The sequence below is a fragment of the Miscanthus floridulus genome, chromosome 10 (genome assembly GCF_019320115.1).
Source record: "Miscanthus floridulus cultivar M001 chromosome 10, ASM1932011v1, whole genome shotgun sequence".
NCBI lineage: Eukaryota > Viridiplantae > Streptophyta > Magnoliopsida > Poales > Poaceae > Miscanthus > Miscanthus floridulus.
In genome coordinates this window covers 138,982,412-138,999,086 of record NC_089589.1, presented here as the reverse complement: position 1 = coordinate 138,999,086, position 16,675 = coordinate 138,982,412, and the positions used below count along the sequence as shown (strand labels likewise).

Sequence of the window (16,675 nt, the reverse complement as noted above, 5' to 3'; positions counted from 1 at the left end):
TACTTGTGCTGCTTCTCTGCTGGCTCTACCTTCAACAGTGTGCTACCACGTCCAACTTTGTATCGATGTGCATTTGACTTCTTAAGAAATGGAGAAATGATGGTTGATTTCAAGTTTTTTTTTATTTGAACTAAATCTTGATAATTTTTTTATTTCCCATTTGTTCCATTTTGGTTCGAACTATTTCTACTTCTTATGCCCATGCTTGGTTCAAGGCAGACCATATGAATTAATTGGTTGTCGATTTAAATCACGTGCCTAATCTACGACATACAAATGGTCTTGTGCTCATACATTCCAACAAAATTGTGAAGGGAAATACCAAATGCCAAAGGGATGAAAGGCATGGAAATTAATAAGGAAGCAAAATATGTATGATACAAAAATGTAGAATTGATTCTATCATACAAAATAGATGTTCGGAAAGCTGGACAGTGCGACAATAAGAACACTACAGTAGGAAGCATGTTATTTTTAGAACCCAAAAGAACTTTGGTTTGCCGCCTCCATTAATTCGAAGCCTGATAGAAAGTATCTTAGGTTGTGAAAAGAAGTGCAGCACTACAATAACCTCTCTAATAGTTTGAGACATAAAGTCACAAATTGAGAGATTGGAAGGCACCAAAACATGGGCATGATTTTGCAGAACCCCATGAATGGGTTGCCAAAAATAGAACAAGTGGTTCCATGGGTCCATTCTTTAGCTTGTGACTAGAGTTCATCTAAATCCAATTTGGCTCTTTGTTTGTCATCCAGTTCACAACAGATCGAGGGTGATTATTGATGAGACACATTGGATATGTCTGTGAATCTAGTGGGGCAGAAAAAATTGTGCCAGTATATTGCACTTTTCTTTATTTTTATTTGTCACAATTTCTTCTTTACCGTTTATTGTCTTTCTTAATATAAACCGAACATTAGATGAGCTAAAACACCTTTCTTTTGTAAAAAGAAAAGTTAAGTTAATCAGATCAACAAACACATGGGACATAGTTATTCTATGACTTGATGTGCATATGATTTGGCATATTCTAGTTTAGATTTTTTTTGAGGGAACCACACGAGTATTCTAATTCAGATCTACTTTGCTTTTAAAATATTTGAGGCACTCTAAAAGCTTGTGCTATAATGTGGTGCTGTTTTGTTGCAATGGACGGCGTGGGCGTGGTGCAGCAACTAGCACATATATCCAGTGCCTATTTGTAGTGTCGCTGTGCCCGCTCGTGCAGTTGTGGTGAACCATTCCAACCCACTTGGAAGACCCAGTTGACAGTAGCAGTCAATGGTGGGTTGCTAGACAGCTTCTTGGCCCTCAGCCAATTGTGGCCGTGTGCTGTGAATTTCCGGCTATGAAGCATGATAGATTGACTAGCGACGAAGGAAACAGATACAGCTGGTTCTTGCAGGTCTCGTGGAAATTTAAACTTTTGCCATCCTGGATGCTGAAGGTCGTGGCCAGCGTCTGGAACCCCAGCACCGCGGCCGTCGGCAGCAGCCGCAGCACGTTCGCCGAGGATGCCAGTGCCCTGCCGCCAGCCACCTTTGGTTTCTCGTCACTCACCGCCGTCTGTCCGGCTCCAGGTGCAACATTGTTGTTCGACATTGGATATTTCGATCTGTGCACGTACTACTTATTGTTACTGGATGATTTCGTGGTGTGAGGTGAGTAACACAGGAGGTTAGCAAGCGAGAGCCACATGCATGCACCTACACCCATGAATGCTTCGTCGTTCGGCGTGCATGACTGCTGTTTATAGGTGAATTTCAAGCATTTGCAGAGAGCGTATTCGTCGTCGACTCAGAGCGACGCAATTCGTATTCTTCATGTGGTCCAGGTAGCAGCATACTGCATTTGCGTGTGCAACGTCCTAGTAAAAGGTTATATGCTTATTGCAAGCAGCCGGCTTGGAATTAATACTCACTGAGGATATTGATCGTTTCTTTTGTACTAGTAACTATGAAGAAATATTTCTTTTGTGTTCACGAAGAAATGTTTCTTTTGTAACTCTGACTCTACAGTACTCACCTCTACCATATGAAACATAATGCAAAATAGTAACACCTAATTCTCATATATACCATTATCATAATGAAATAAAATATTATCCATGTGAACCATTATAAAAAGTAAACAAAAAAACTCTCAAATCTACATGTAAATACCAATGTAAGCGCAATTAGGAAAGATAATTCAATATCCATATATTACTCCATATATTATGTGTTACACACTCCTACCAGTAAATTAAGTTAAATGTAAACATAATACTAAGTTCCACATGAAGATCATGTAGGGGCCCAAATCACTCTCTCAGCCCAACCCAACCCCCCCTCTCTCTCTCTCTCTCTCTGCGTTTTTGCATAGGAAACTTGAGGATTACGTTTTGGACTTGTTCCCCAATGAAATAAGACCACCCCTATATATATATATATATATATATATATATATATATATATATATATATATATATATATATATATATATATATATATATCTATATATATATATATATATATATATATATATATATATATATATATGTATATATATATATATATATCAGGTCACGGTCGATTGAAGGATCCAACACTAAATCATCTTTTTACATCTATTACCCTGTTTTTCACCTTTTTCCAACCCTCCTGTTGTTCGCTGCATCTCTCCGCGAGATTCATTGGCGTTCTAGGCGGCCTTGCTGGTCCTAGAATAAACCTAGCCATGGTACTCCCTGACAGGTCCTACCGGGAGGTGTTCCCAGGCTTTTGCGGCGAAGGACAGGCTTTAGATCAGCCTAACCATTCGCTAGATCAGTTTAGTCATTCTTTGAGTTGCTTGCTGCGTGTGATAGGTTGATTGCAACCTAGGGCATGCTAGCCCTTGGTGGTGTGTGATTGAGATCCCTATCTAATGTCAACACACAGGCTCAATTGTAAACCTGCTAATGGTCCGTGATCCAGACCATAACCAATCCAAACGAATCACGTCCACCTTCAAATCCCCAATCCAGGCCACCCCACTCATTCTCCCTCCAATCTCAATAAAAAAAAACTCATTCTCCCTCCTAAACTAGTCCACACCAAACTACGTACATTGTTCTTAAATCCAAACAAGACCAATCCACAGCCTAAAACTAGGGTTTGAAACCGGTTTCAATCCACAGATGATTGCTCAGTGATGGGCGGCAGCACCAGCGCTGCAAACTCCTCGAGCGTGAGCTTTGGGAAGCCCCGCGTCACTGTTGAGGCCCGTGCCATGATTGTGGCGCACAAGCTGCTGTTGGGTCACATCTCTGAGGAGCTCGGGCTCCAGGCTGCACACAGGAGGTGTTCCAGCCAAGCATGACCTGAGGTCACAATGTCTATACGGATAGCCAGTAGTGGGTGCACCTAGGAATTGTCAGATTTGGACCTTGTAGAAATAAAGTATTTTCTTGGAGCATCATCGCAAATTTCCATCTCAACTCTAGCCTCTACTGTTTGGGATGAAAAATGGAATTTCTGTGTTTCATCTCTCTAACACACACATAAAACGATGGAAACTAGAAAGTGTGATGATTCAAATAGAGACATATACGTCATTAACATCTTGAGTGGAAAACAATTTTTTCTGATACACAGGAGGACAGAAGAGAAGATATAAACACACAATATTCATGCACTCATACAATTCTAATGTATACTCACAGAGATGCTCGCCCTTTTAGCCCACACGTTTGTTGCTCACACAAAAAAACATAGGAAACTTTGTGTCTCTTATATATTCCCCCTTATATGTTCAATAATGGGATGCTCTTGCACCCATCATTGTGTCCCAACCAGATGTTAATATTTTGTGTATAGTTTCGTACAATATGCTACTAGTGCTCAAAATCAAATCTTAATTGAGAAATTGGAGGAGACCAAAATACAACTATGAGACAGGAAGTAGTTTAGTTCATCCAGCAGGCTGAACTATGATGTGTATTTCATTCTTTGAGGGACAATGAAATGCCACTCAAATTGCTTTGTTTATAGCACATCATAATCCGTCAACAACGTCCTTTGTTGCTCGTTAACTTAGAGTTGGCATTACCATGATGTGCCTGTTTTTCATGCTGAGGAGCAACTACAGAAAATGGTGGCTACTAGCCGTGATTGCAAGTAAGGATGGGACTCAGTTGGTTTGGCTCATTGGATCATCCATCCATTATTTTAAAAAGATCCAATGGTGGACTGATTTAGGCAGGGAGACAATAGAATGGTTAGGGTTTTTGATTCAACCCCGTCTCTCGGCAAAGGTATATTCAATTCATCAGCCACAGCATCGTCACCTATATGGCACTAATGAATCCCACGTGCTGAAATCCCATGTTGCTCCATGAATCAAATGGACTGGTATTCGGTGACAAATGAAATCCCTTGTTGCTCCATGAATCGAATGAACAGATATTCAGTGACAAAATAGTGGTTGAATGGACGCATCCGAAGTCCTCCACTGTTAGGAAAGGAAGCACCCAATATAATATGCTATTGGAATACATTATGACAATTACAGATTTTGCTTTTATGTAGTAATTTAGGTATAAATTTAGGTCCTTTTTTTAATTTTGTTTTAAAATGTTAGTGGTGGGTAACTAGATACAAAACTAACGGTTACTTATGCATTCTTATAATGACAGAGGTGGATAATTTATTTATATAATAGAATGGATCCAATTATTATTATTGGAGATGACGATAATTGGAGTCTACCAAACACTAGTGCAGGACTGAGCGTCAGTCCCGGTTGGGAAACCCCCTTTAACCAGGACTAAAAGTGAACCTTTCGTCCCGGTTGCGCTTACCAACCAGGCCTAAATATGCCCCCAGACATTGCACCGGGGCTAGCACGTTTAGTCCCGGTTGGTGTTTCCAACCGGTACTAAAGATTCTTTTTTTTTCATTTCTTTCCTTTTCATTTTATGATTTCTTTTCAATTCAATTCTTTTTGGTTTGGATTAACTTTTCGTATACGAATTCTACGCTGCTAATATACGTCCATATATAGGTACATATAAGGTTCCGTTCGAGCATTATACATAAATAACACGCTAAAATATAAAAAATTATATATATACAAATATTTTAAGAGGTTGTACATGCATGGAATATGTACATAATAAAGTCACAAAAACCTTGTACTCATATCCTTGGGATTTCTTGCAACCCTAATTTTCAGTCATTTGGCTACCAGGTATTAATTCTTTATGGTCATAGTAGTACGCGCCCTTGGGATCTATGACCTGATCCACAAGAAATCCTAACAATGCCTCTTGAATTGCTTTGATCTGGTCACATCGCAAGACCTTTTGCTTCCTACATTCAATCTTCAATTCAAATGAAAGGAAAAGTATGAATATATATATATATATATATATATATATATATATATATATATATATATATATATATATATATATGATTATATATCAACACAATGGTAATAAATAAATTGTGTATATTTTTTTACGTACTTTGAGGATCTCTTCACATGTTCTCCTTGAGTACTGCATGAGAAACTTGCAGACGTAGTATCCACATAAGTTGTTCCCCGATCCCTGATGCAGACACCACTTTACGAGAAAAAGATTCATCATCAACCAATAAAGCATGGTAATAATGAATTAAACTAAATAAAAATACGGTGACCTAGCTAGTACTTACTGGGTATTGGACTATATACAGAGGCACTTCCCAATTACCATATTGGTGTTTCTCGGTGAATGTTTTCCAAGCACTGCTCAACAAAATAAATAAAATAGAGTTGTATCATTAAAATGGCATAAGAGAGTATACAGTGTGTGCAAGACCGAAATTACCACTGGAGTATATCGAGGATTTCTTGGTAATCTGCTCGGGGTTTTGTCGCTGAGTCAAAGATTTTTACACGACTCCTGGTCATATCGATGACCAGTAGTATCCAATGAAAGCTACATGTTTATACGCAGGCATAACTCATTAACTAAAGTCAACATGGAGTAAGCAAAATAAAATGGGCACAAGACATTTGGACTCACTTGAAGCCGTATGGGAAGAGTATCAGTGTCTTGTTAGTGTTCTTATCTAAGAACCTGAACAGAAGCTTCTCCACTTGAGGTAGCCATCTATCATACGGAGTAACCCTATCCTTGAATACGCGATTCGGGTCAATGAAACCAACCTCATTCATCGCTTTTTTCTTTAGTTTCAACATCTCATATCTGCATATATATAGTACAAAAGAATATATATAGTGTGAGGATAACTATATATGAACAACGAACTAACATGCAAGTTACTTCAATTCAATTGTAGAAAGAATCACTTACAGACAGCAACAGTTGACGAGAGATTTGTCGAGAGTGTCCTGATTTAATAATTGGTGTAATTCATTGAACTCAATATGTACAACGTCATAGCTCAAGTAATGCTCTGGTCTCACTCTAGCAACAAGCCATGCTGCTTCATCATTGGTGGACACTTTTAAGTACCACTTGTTTAACAAGAACATCTGCGTACCTAGTGATGAATAATACTTAAGGTTGACAAGACTCTAGCCATACACATAGGTCTGGTAAATATCATAGTCGCTTGTTGGTATCGATGCTCCCCCGACGAGTTGTTCAGATGTGAGACCTATGGTGGCCATGAAGTCTTCTAGTGCCTCCTTATCTATTAGACCACCTTGTGCGTTTGCACAATCACCCTCAACAACTAACAGATCGATAGATTGCTTAGATTGCTGCCCGAGCTGTGCAACATCTTTCCCTGCTGCTCTTCACTTTCCTCGACTGCTTATATGACTTGTCAACAAAGCGTTCATTGTCCAATAATGGCGAGGGCTTACGTGCATCATGCTGCATTTTCTCGCGCTCATTGATTTTTTCCTTAGTTCTCATTGAGCTATGTAGTGTGGCTTTGGCAGGTTTTTCTGAAGTTCCAACCTCCTTGCTCTTGATTCTGCTAATCTTTGATTCTAGTTATCCAAATCTTTTTGTGCCGCCTCTTTTGATTCCTCTTCAGACTTTTCGTAAGGCAGCTTCTCCGGAGGAGGCTTTGTTTTACGACGGCTGGCTTTCTTCTTCACTGGGGACTTCACCGGGGGCGGGGGGCTCTTATGGCTCAGTAGCGTGGGAGGCAAAGGAGGGGGAGACTGCCTTGGAGGAGATGGAGATGGAGATGTAGCTGTGCCATGGAATGCATCATCATCGTCCGGTGCACTTTGATGATCATCAAAGGGTGGAAGAACTGGACTCAGTTTGGGAGACCTGTGAGTACAAAAAAGATTATTACGCGAGAAGCCAATAATTGAGAATGAGTATTGAAAAACTGTTTCGTTCACTTTCATCCGCACCTATCATGAGGTAGTTGAGGAGGAGGCGATGATACCCTAGCCGTCGCACCAGGAATTATGATGTAGCGCTTGCGCTATAAAATGAATGAATGCTATGCATATCCTAGGGTCTTCTCCCCATCACCTCCAGGAAAGTCAAGAGGCACTTCCCTATAGTCTTTGATAACTCTATCCACTGAGATGCTATAATAGCCAGGTGGAATTGGATTTCCATGGATTGTTGGTGTCTTCTCAGGGACCACAGGAGAAACAATACCATGCGCCACCAAGACTGTGGCACCGGTTTTCCCCAAGGGAATGTGCAGCTCACATGGCGTCAAAGGCACGGTGATGTCATCCACGGGGAAGTGCTGCAATGCGTCATCTTGATTTGGTAGCTCAGTGAAAGCGCAGCTGCTTCTTAGCTGAGGGGGGGCTAATGTTGACTCCATGCTCTGATGTTGACTGTCTTTGGCTAATTAACTGTAGTGCCACTTGCCGTTTGATTTCCTCTTGCATTCTCGCCTCCATGCTTTGTTCTCGCTCCAGCGATTGTTGCAACGCCTCCTCTAACCTGTGCATCCGCTCTGCCTCCTCATCCTTCCTTCGCTGGCGACTTCTGTAGGTAGCGGCGTCTTTAGGGAAGCCATGCCGCCATGAAATCAACCCTTTGCCTCGCGTTTGCCCTGGGTGTTCAGGAGTCTAGAGGGCGTACATCAGCTCATCCTACTCTCGGTTGGGCACAAAGGCACCACTGGCAGAAGCATCTACAATATTGATAAGTCTTTGCGCTGCTCTTCCAATTTCCCCACCAATAACCGGCTCCCCGGTTTGTGGGTCCAGTGACCCCCCATGTGCAAAAAACCTATTCTTGGAGCATTCGGGCCATTCGAGTGAAAATGGATGGATCCCTTTGGCAAGCAGGTCTGCTTCCAATCTTTGCCAATTTGGAATGGCACTCCTGTAGCCACCTGATCCCATTTTGTGATGGTATACCTTCTACCGTGCATTCTATTGGTTCCTTCTCACGTGTTCTTCACCCTCTTCTGAGGTCTTATACCTCACAAATTCAGGCTAGTCATCCCTCAACTTTTTGTATGGGCTATTTTTACTGAAATCTGGAGTCAGATTCTTCTTCACAAATTCAGTATACAACTTATTCTTCAAGGTCTGGAATTGTGTGGCCATCTTCTTGAGAGCCCAACTTTTAACTAGATTTCTTAAATCTTCACCTACTGGTAGAGTGAAATGTGTAGTGACTGAAGCCCATAGAATGTCCTTGTCTCGCTCAAAGACAAAACTGATGAGAGGATCATCCTTCCTCCTTTTCTATTCATGGATGCTGATCGGGACCCTATCCCTAACAAGAACCCCACAGTAGTTTACGAACTTCTTTGCATTGTTTTGTAGTAGGAGCGGTTCGCCAGTATTAGGATAGACTTCTATGATTATGTAGTGGCCCCCTAATGGTTTTGTCGGGCCTCGTACACTTTTTGTCGACGTCATCGATCCAGAGGGCTACGTACGTAAAAACACAAAGATTCAGTAATACATACATATATATATATATACAAATGAATGCAATTATGTTTAATTTTATATATAAAAGAGATGCAATATTATTAACAAATATACCTCGCTAGCATTTTCTTGCACAGGATTTTTTAGCACAAGTTCTTGCTCATCTACAAAATTCAGTAAGTATTGAGAGCCATCATCAAACTTCGGGGTGGCCTCGTTCTAGTTGTTGGGGCCATATTGAGTGTCGGCATTGATAATGTTCATCATGGCCTCATTCTTGTCGTAGTCGTCTTGCGGCTCGGCCATCTTAGTTACCACAACTATATATAAATGAAAACCATACACTAGTCATGCATATGCTAATTAATGGATAGAGCATGGGGCATAAACTTAAATAACTATAGAATTTAGGGTTATTATTTACGCCGAGCTCTGGTTATGGTTTGCATGCGCGGAACTCGATTAGGATATATAAAGGTTTGGAGCGAAGCTCGGCCGGGTTAGGGTTAGGAGCGAGTTCAGGATATTAGGATATATATATATATATATATATATATATGATGATCTACATTGGTGTATATAAATATATCAAAATTCATGTCATAGTACTAATTATGAAGAATCAAATTCAAATATATATAACTATAGAATTCATGGTTATTATTTACGCCTTCGTTAGGGTTTGGAGTGGAGCTCGGCTGGGTTAGGGTTTGGAGCGGAGCTCAGGATATTAGGATATATATCAACTTTAATGTCAATATATCAAAATTCAGATATATATATATACCAAAAAAATCATATCTCTAATAAAAACAATCTTTTCAATTGTGACGAAGATTCTAATATATTTCTACAACTATATATTGTAGTACACTACTACATTTTTTCTACAAATTCATACCACTCAACATTTTTTCTAAATATATATGTATTTTATATTTAAGTAAACTACTACATTTTTCTATTTTTTTACAAATAAAATCTATCTATTTTTTCTATATTTTTTCTATGCCAAAAAAATAATATGCACACACACATCACACACACATACACACACTGTTGCTCACATATAGCACGGTGAGGACGAGCATGGCAAGGAGATCGAGGACGACTATGAGCATGAGACGATTGAGGACAACGAGCGCGTGCGTGCATGGAGCTGGCCGGGACGAGGCGCGCGTGCGCGTAGAGCTAGCCGCTAAGGACAAGGATGATCTCGAGGGCTCCGGCGGGTTGACGAGGCGAGGGTGCCGACGGGGTGATGAGGCAAGGGCGCCAGCAGGTTGATGAGGCGAGGCCGGCGCATGCGCGTGGAGCTAGGGACAAAGCTGGCGACAAGGGCACAGCGGATCCAAATCAGATCCGGGTCTGGGTGCCGTGCACGGACGGGAGAGGTGCGAGCCGGGCCACTGGCGGTTGCGCGGTGGCTCTCGAGCGAAGAATGAATACGATGGAGGAGGAGAAGAAGATGAGACGATATATATTTGGGGGACCTTTAGTCTCGAGCGAAGCCATAGCCCGGGACTAAAGGTCCTTTAGTCTTGGGTGATGGCAAGAACCGGGACTAAAGGTCTAACCTTTAGTCCTGGGTGTAGCAACGACCCGAGACTAAAGATGTTTTTTAGCGGGCCACGAAAACGCAGCCCACCTTTAGTCCCAGGTGGTTGATCCACCCGGGAGTAAAGATGAGCTGCAGTTTGGCTTCCCGCTAGTTTCCAGAAGTTTTTCTTTTTTATATAAATATGCAGAGAGTTGTTAATTGCCTAGTAAGTAAAATATTAGCCAAAAAATTACAAAAAAATCCTAGACCTGGATTTGCATTATTATACACAACAAAAATCTATAACCTAAACTCTTTTGTTTTACCGTATAAATATTTAACATAGTGTAAATAATAATCATAATTTGCACCATACAAAAATGTACTACTTGATTAAAATCATTAAAACTATTGCTTTTTGACAGGAAATTAGTTTTCATATCTTATTAACGTTGATCATTTGGTTTTTCATCACACATTCTCCACAGGAAATCCACCGTCAAGTAGAAAATTCATTTTAACTGTAGAAAATATGAAAACACGACAAAAAAAATATGAAGTCACAATTATTATATAAGAGGTCTAATACATCACCATATCAAGCGGGAACAACAATGAACTTCTTCTTAACGTATGTCCCTTGGTTATGATCGCGCCGTAACCATCGAGTGTCCTCATTATTTAGCAGGACGCTTGGGTCGTTGTTCACTGTGAAGGACGGAATTTCATCATTCTTTTCATAATCTTCTAACATGTCAGACCTGTCCTCAATTCCCACAATGTTTCTTTTCCATGAGAGAACTATGTGACGCTTTGGCTCATTGTCCGAGCTGTTGTCATTGGTTTTCCCTTTCTTCGGTTTGGTAGACATGTCCTTCACATAGAAAACCTGATTCACATCCTTGGCTAAGATGAATGGTTCGTCTCTATACCCAAGATTGTTGAGGTCCACTGTTGTCATTCCGTACTAATGGTCCACTGTTACCCCACCTTCGGTCACCTTCACCCATTGGCACCGAAACAAAGGGAACTTAAAATAAGGTCCATAGTCTAATTCCCATATCTCCTCTATGTGGCCATAATATGTTTCCTTATTCCCATTTGGGTACGTGGCATCTATGCATACACCACTGTTTTGGTTGGTTTTCCTTTTATCTTGGGCTATCGTGTAATATGTATTGCCATTTATCTCATACCCTTTGAATATCAGGATATGCCAAGATGGTTCCCTGGACAACAAGTACAGTTGGTCATCCAGACTCTCATCACCCTGACATCATTTTCATAACCAACTGCCAAAAGATTCCATGTGCCGACGTGTAATCCAGGCTTTAGTCCTCCCCGAGAATTCGGATCATACAATGTCCTTGTGTACCTCGATATATGGATCCACCAAGGAGGAGTTTTGCAGAACTGTGTAGTGTGCTTTACTGAAATAATCATCCTCCTTGTCAATATATGCTTTCTTCCCGAGTGTTTCCTTTCCACTTAGTCTCCCCTTATGCTGTGATTCAGGAACACCAATCAGGTCGAGGTCAGGAATAAAATCAACGCAGAACTCAATGACCTCCTTTGTTCCGTAGCCCTTAGTGATGCTTCCTTCTGGCCGAGTATGGTTGTGAACATATTTCTTCAAGACTCCCATGAACCTCTCAAAAGGGAACAAGTTGTGTAGGAACACAGGACTGAGAATACTAATCTCTTTGATCAAATGAACTAGGAGGTGCGTCATAATATTAAAAAAGGATGGCGGGAACACCAACTCAAAGCTGACAAGACATTGGACCATATCATTCGGTAGCTTTGCTACATGAACTGGATTGATCGCCATCTGATAAATTGTGTTGAGGAATGCACATAGTTTCAAGGTGGCTAATTGTACATTTGGAGGTAGAATCCCTCTCAATGCAACCGATAGCAATTGTGTCATTAGCATGTGGCAGTCATGAGACTTTAAGTTTAGGAATTTATTCTCTACCACATTTATTATCCCCTTTACATTCAAGGAGAAGCCAAACGGGACCTTGATGCTGTTTAGGCATTCAAATATGCTTTCCTTCTCTTCTTTGCTAAGAGTGTAGCTGGCAGAACTTAAGTACTGGCGTCCATCATCTACCTTCTTTGGATGCATATTCTCTCGTTCTTTCATGCACTGCACGTCCTGTCTTACTTCTAGTGTGTCCTTAGGCTTCTCATACATACCCATGAAGCCTAGCAGGTTCACACAAAGATTCTTCGTCAGGTGCATCACGTCGATCACGCTGTGGACCTCTAGGACTTGCCAGTAGGGTAGCTCCCAAAATTTGGACTTCTTCTTTCACATGGGTGCATGTCCATTAGCACCATTCAGAATAGGTTGGCTGCCAGGTCCCTTCCCGAAGACTACTTGTACATCCTTGACCATATTGAATACATCCTCACCACTACGGTTGTCAGGCTTTGTTTGGTGCTATGCCTTACCTTTAAAATGCTTGCATCTCTTTCTTAGGGCGTGATTCAATGAAAGAAATCGACAATGGCCCATGTACATGACCCTTCAACATTTTTTCAAAAATATACCTTCCATGTCATGAAAACAGTGCGTGCATGCATTGTATCCCTTGTTTGACTGTCCTAAAAGATTACTAAGAGCAGGCCAATCATTGATTGTTACAAACAACAATGCTCACAGGTCAAAGTGTTCCTGTTTGTACTGATCCCACACACGTACGGCTGTGCTGCTCCACAAAAGTAGAAGTTCCTCAACTAATGGCCTCAGGTACACATCAATGTTGTTTCTAGGTTGCTTCGGGCCTTGGATGAACACTAGCATCATAATGAACTTTGGCTTCATGCACAACCATGTAGGAAAGCTATAGATACATAGAGTAACAGGCCAAGTGCTATGACTGCTGCTCTGTTCCCCGAAAGGATTCATGCCTTTCGTACTTAAAGCAAACCTTAAGTTTCTTGCGTCATCTGCAAACTTTGGGAATTCTCTGTCGATTGCTCTCCACTAGGACCCATCAGTGGGGTGTCTCCACATATCGTCTACCTTATGGTCTTCTTTGTGTCATCGCAACAACTTTGTAGGCTCTTTGTTTCTGAACAAACGCTTCAAGCATGGTATTATAGGAGCATACCACATCACCTTGGTAGGGATTCTCTTCCTAGGACGTTCACCGTCGCCCTCAACATCACCATGGTCATCTCGCCTGATCTTATACAGCGATGCACGGCATACCGGGCATGCATCCAAATTCTTGTACTCCTTGCCATGGTAGAGGATGCAGTCATTAGGACATGCATGTATCTTCTGAATTTCAAATCCCAGAGGGCAGACGACCTATTTTGCTACATATGTAGTGGTGAGCAATTCGTTTGCCTTCGGAAACATCTTCTTTGTGATAGTCAGTAACTCCCCAAATTCCTTGTCGGATACACCATTCTTTGCCTTCCATTGCAACAATTCCAGTGTGGTACTCAACTTTTTGTGCTCCTCTTCGGTAGTCGGGTATAGCAATTTCTTGTGATCCTCTAGCATGTGCTCGAACTTGATCTTCTTCTTTTCACTTTCGCATTCTCCCTGTGCAACACGGATGGCCTGACCAAGATCATCATCGGTCTTATTTTCTGCTGCTACCTCTTCTTCAACAGCTACCTCTTCTTTAGCTTCCCCCATTGTAGTATCATCAAAGGCACTGTATTCAGCAAAACCACGAATAATCATGTTGTCATCATCCCATTCTTCTTCATCTTCTTCCATTATAACACATCTTTCTCCGTGCTTAGTCCAACAAATATAGTTTGGCATGAAACCCGACGTAAATAGGTGTTCGTGAATTTTCATTGAGCAAGAATAATCCTTCTCATTCTTACATAGAACACATGGTAGCACATGAAACTATTCCACGTGTTTTCCTTGGCAACATTTAAGAGATCATGCACGCCCCTCATGAACTCTGGGGAGCGACGGTCAGCGTTGTACATCCATTGCCGGTTCATCTGCATTACAAGACGTACACCATATCAAAAACTTGCAATAACCCATATTATACAACATGCATGGTTAGTAGTTAATTAAAAGATCCAAAATATCTATTAATCAACATGATTAATTAATATCCTATACCACACAGCTGTTTCACTCTCGAACATTATTTTATTGAAGCCTTGATACAATGTAGACAATCCCAAATAGCACTAAACGAACTAAACCTACAATGCACTTCAGCAGAATAAGGATTTCACGACCAATTCCAACTAAAACTGATAGATCATTCTTCTGCTGGTTCACTGCCTCATCATACATAGGTGCACTCTCATCAACCGCATCAGTCTCCTTTGCAAGAGATTTTTGGATGTGCTCAACATACTTTTACTCCCAGTACCAACCATCACATGATCCAGTGCCAGCCCACTAAAACTACAACAACAAATCAAGAACTTTAATCAAAATCATCACAAAAAATGGCTACAAACCATAAGAAAACATGACAAAAAATTACTCACTTCGTGATCCAGACACGTGTAGAAGATGCGCCCTTGGTTGGGACCCTTCTTCATCCTGTACTCCCTCACAATCTTCTGCTCACACTTGCCGCATGCAATGAGAGAAAGGTCCGGCCTCAGTCGCTTAGGGACCCCATGCGAGGCCGATGACCCGGAAGCAGTCGCCATCTATCACTCTATATAATCATTTTCATCAAGTACTATAAGTTTCTCATTTTGTGAACCATTAAATTAAATGAGGCAATGGAAGGTGCATACTAGTTTTGATGAGCTACTATAAGATTCCTTCATCTACATATGCAAACTATCAAGTGATTTTGAGCTCAAATGGCATATAAATAAAAAATATCCACTATTATTCCCAATCTAGAAAACCAAAAATTTCTCTATTTCTAGACCATGAAATAAGGGAATGAAAGGTGCATACTAGTTTTGATGAACTATTATAAGCTTCCTTCATCTTTATATTCAAGCTATCAAGTGATTTCGAGCTCAAATGGTATATAAATAAAAAAAATCCACCATCATTCCCAATCTTAAAGACCACAAATTTCTCTATTTCTAGACCACGAGGCCATGCTAGTGATGAAACATGGGAGGATAAAGTTGGTAACCTTTAGAACCGAAGAATGGATGGAGGAATAAAGTCTTCACCAATCCCACAAGCATGAACTCCTTCCACGAGCAAGAACAGAGAGCAGGCAGAGAGCTTGAAATGACTCGGGCTAGGGGAAAAAGAAAGTATATAGCCTGAGACATGTAGTCCCGGTTTGTGTTATAAACCCGGACTATAGATAGAGTTTTAGTCCCGGTAGGAGCCACCAACTAGGATTAAATGTTTAGTTATGGTTGGTAGCTCTAACAGGACTGGAGGGTGACCTTTAGTCCCGGTTTGAGCCACGAACCGGGACTAAAGGTCCCCTCTTGCTCCCCTCCTGCAAAAGCTGCGTCTCTAGCCGTTGGGCAAGGGACTTTAGTCCTAGTTGGTTGCTTCAACCGGGACTAATCCTGTCTTTAGTCCAGGGCCAAAAATAGTCGGGACTAAAGCCTAGAACCGAAAGTCTGTTCTCTACTAGTGAAAAAACTAGATATTTTTATTATTAGAGGAATTTCTAGAACTTTTTTCTAGCACGTCCCATGAGAACACTCAACACCATCGAAACACGTTCAAGCAGAATCAGACACTAGGATTGGAGCATGCAGCAAGCATCTTTTGAAGGGTCCAAACAAAATTTTCCCTTAAGGATGTGCTATTATAGTTGTTACGAACTGTTTTATAAAGGCAAATGTTGGAAATTTATATGTAAATTAGAGAAGACTAGTCTACCAACACATGCTCTCACATGGGCTATAATTTTAAGAGATATATTATTTAATACATCTGACTAATAAATATTTTTTTATTAAATTGTATGTTTTCTCATCATTTATTTTCTACAAAATAGAGCTAATAGATACTCCATAGTCTATATCCAATTATCATAAGCTTATTAATTTTTTTCAAGAGAGTAATTTAATATTTCATCCATATTGAATATAAACTATAGATATACCAAGACACAAAAAGGCAGTATCAAGAGTTCATAATTCTTAAGACTAGGTTTCTACTAAATACAGATCGCACTAGAAAAAATACTAGAAATTCTAACTAGAGCTCACTGCTGGAGCCTACATGTTAATCCTCACAGGACTTGATAGGAAAACAAAAGATAGTTCCTAGAAGTTATCATAAAAATCATAAACATCTTAACATCAATTAGGTATAACAAATCATCATTGCTAATAATAATAGC

At 40.6% G+C, this 16,675-nt stretch overlaps 1 pseudogene; it reads right to left on the bottom strand.

Annotated features, from left to right (window-relative positions):
* Positions 1-10,989: 10,989 nt before the first annotated feature.
* Positions 10,990-14,136, bottom strand: LOC136489797 (uncharacterized; annotated as a pseudogene).
* Between the last annotated feature and the right edge of the window lie 2,539 nt (positions 14,137-16,675).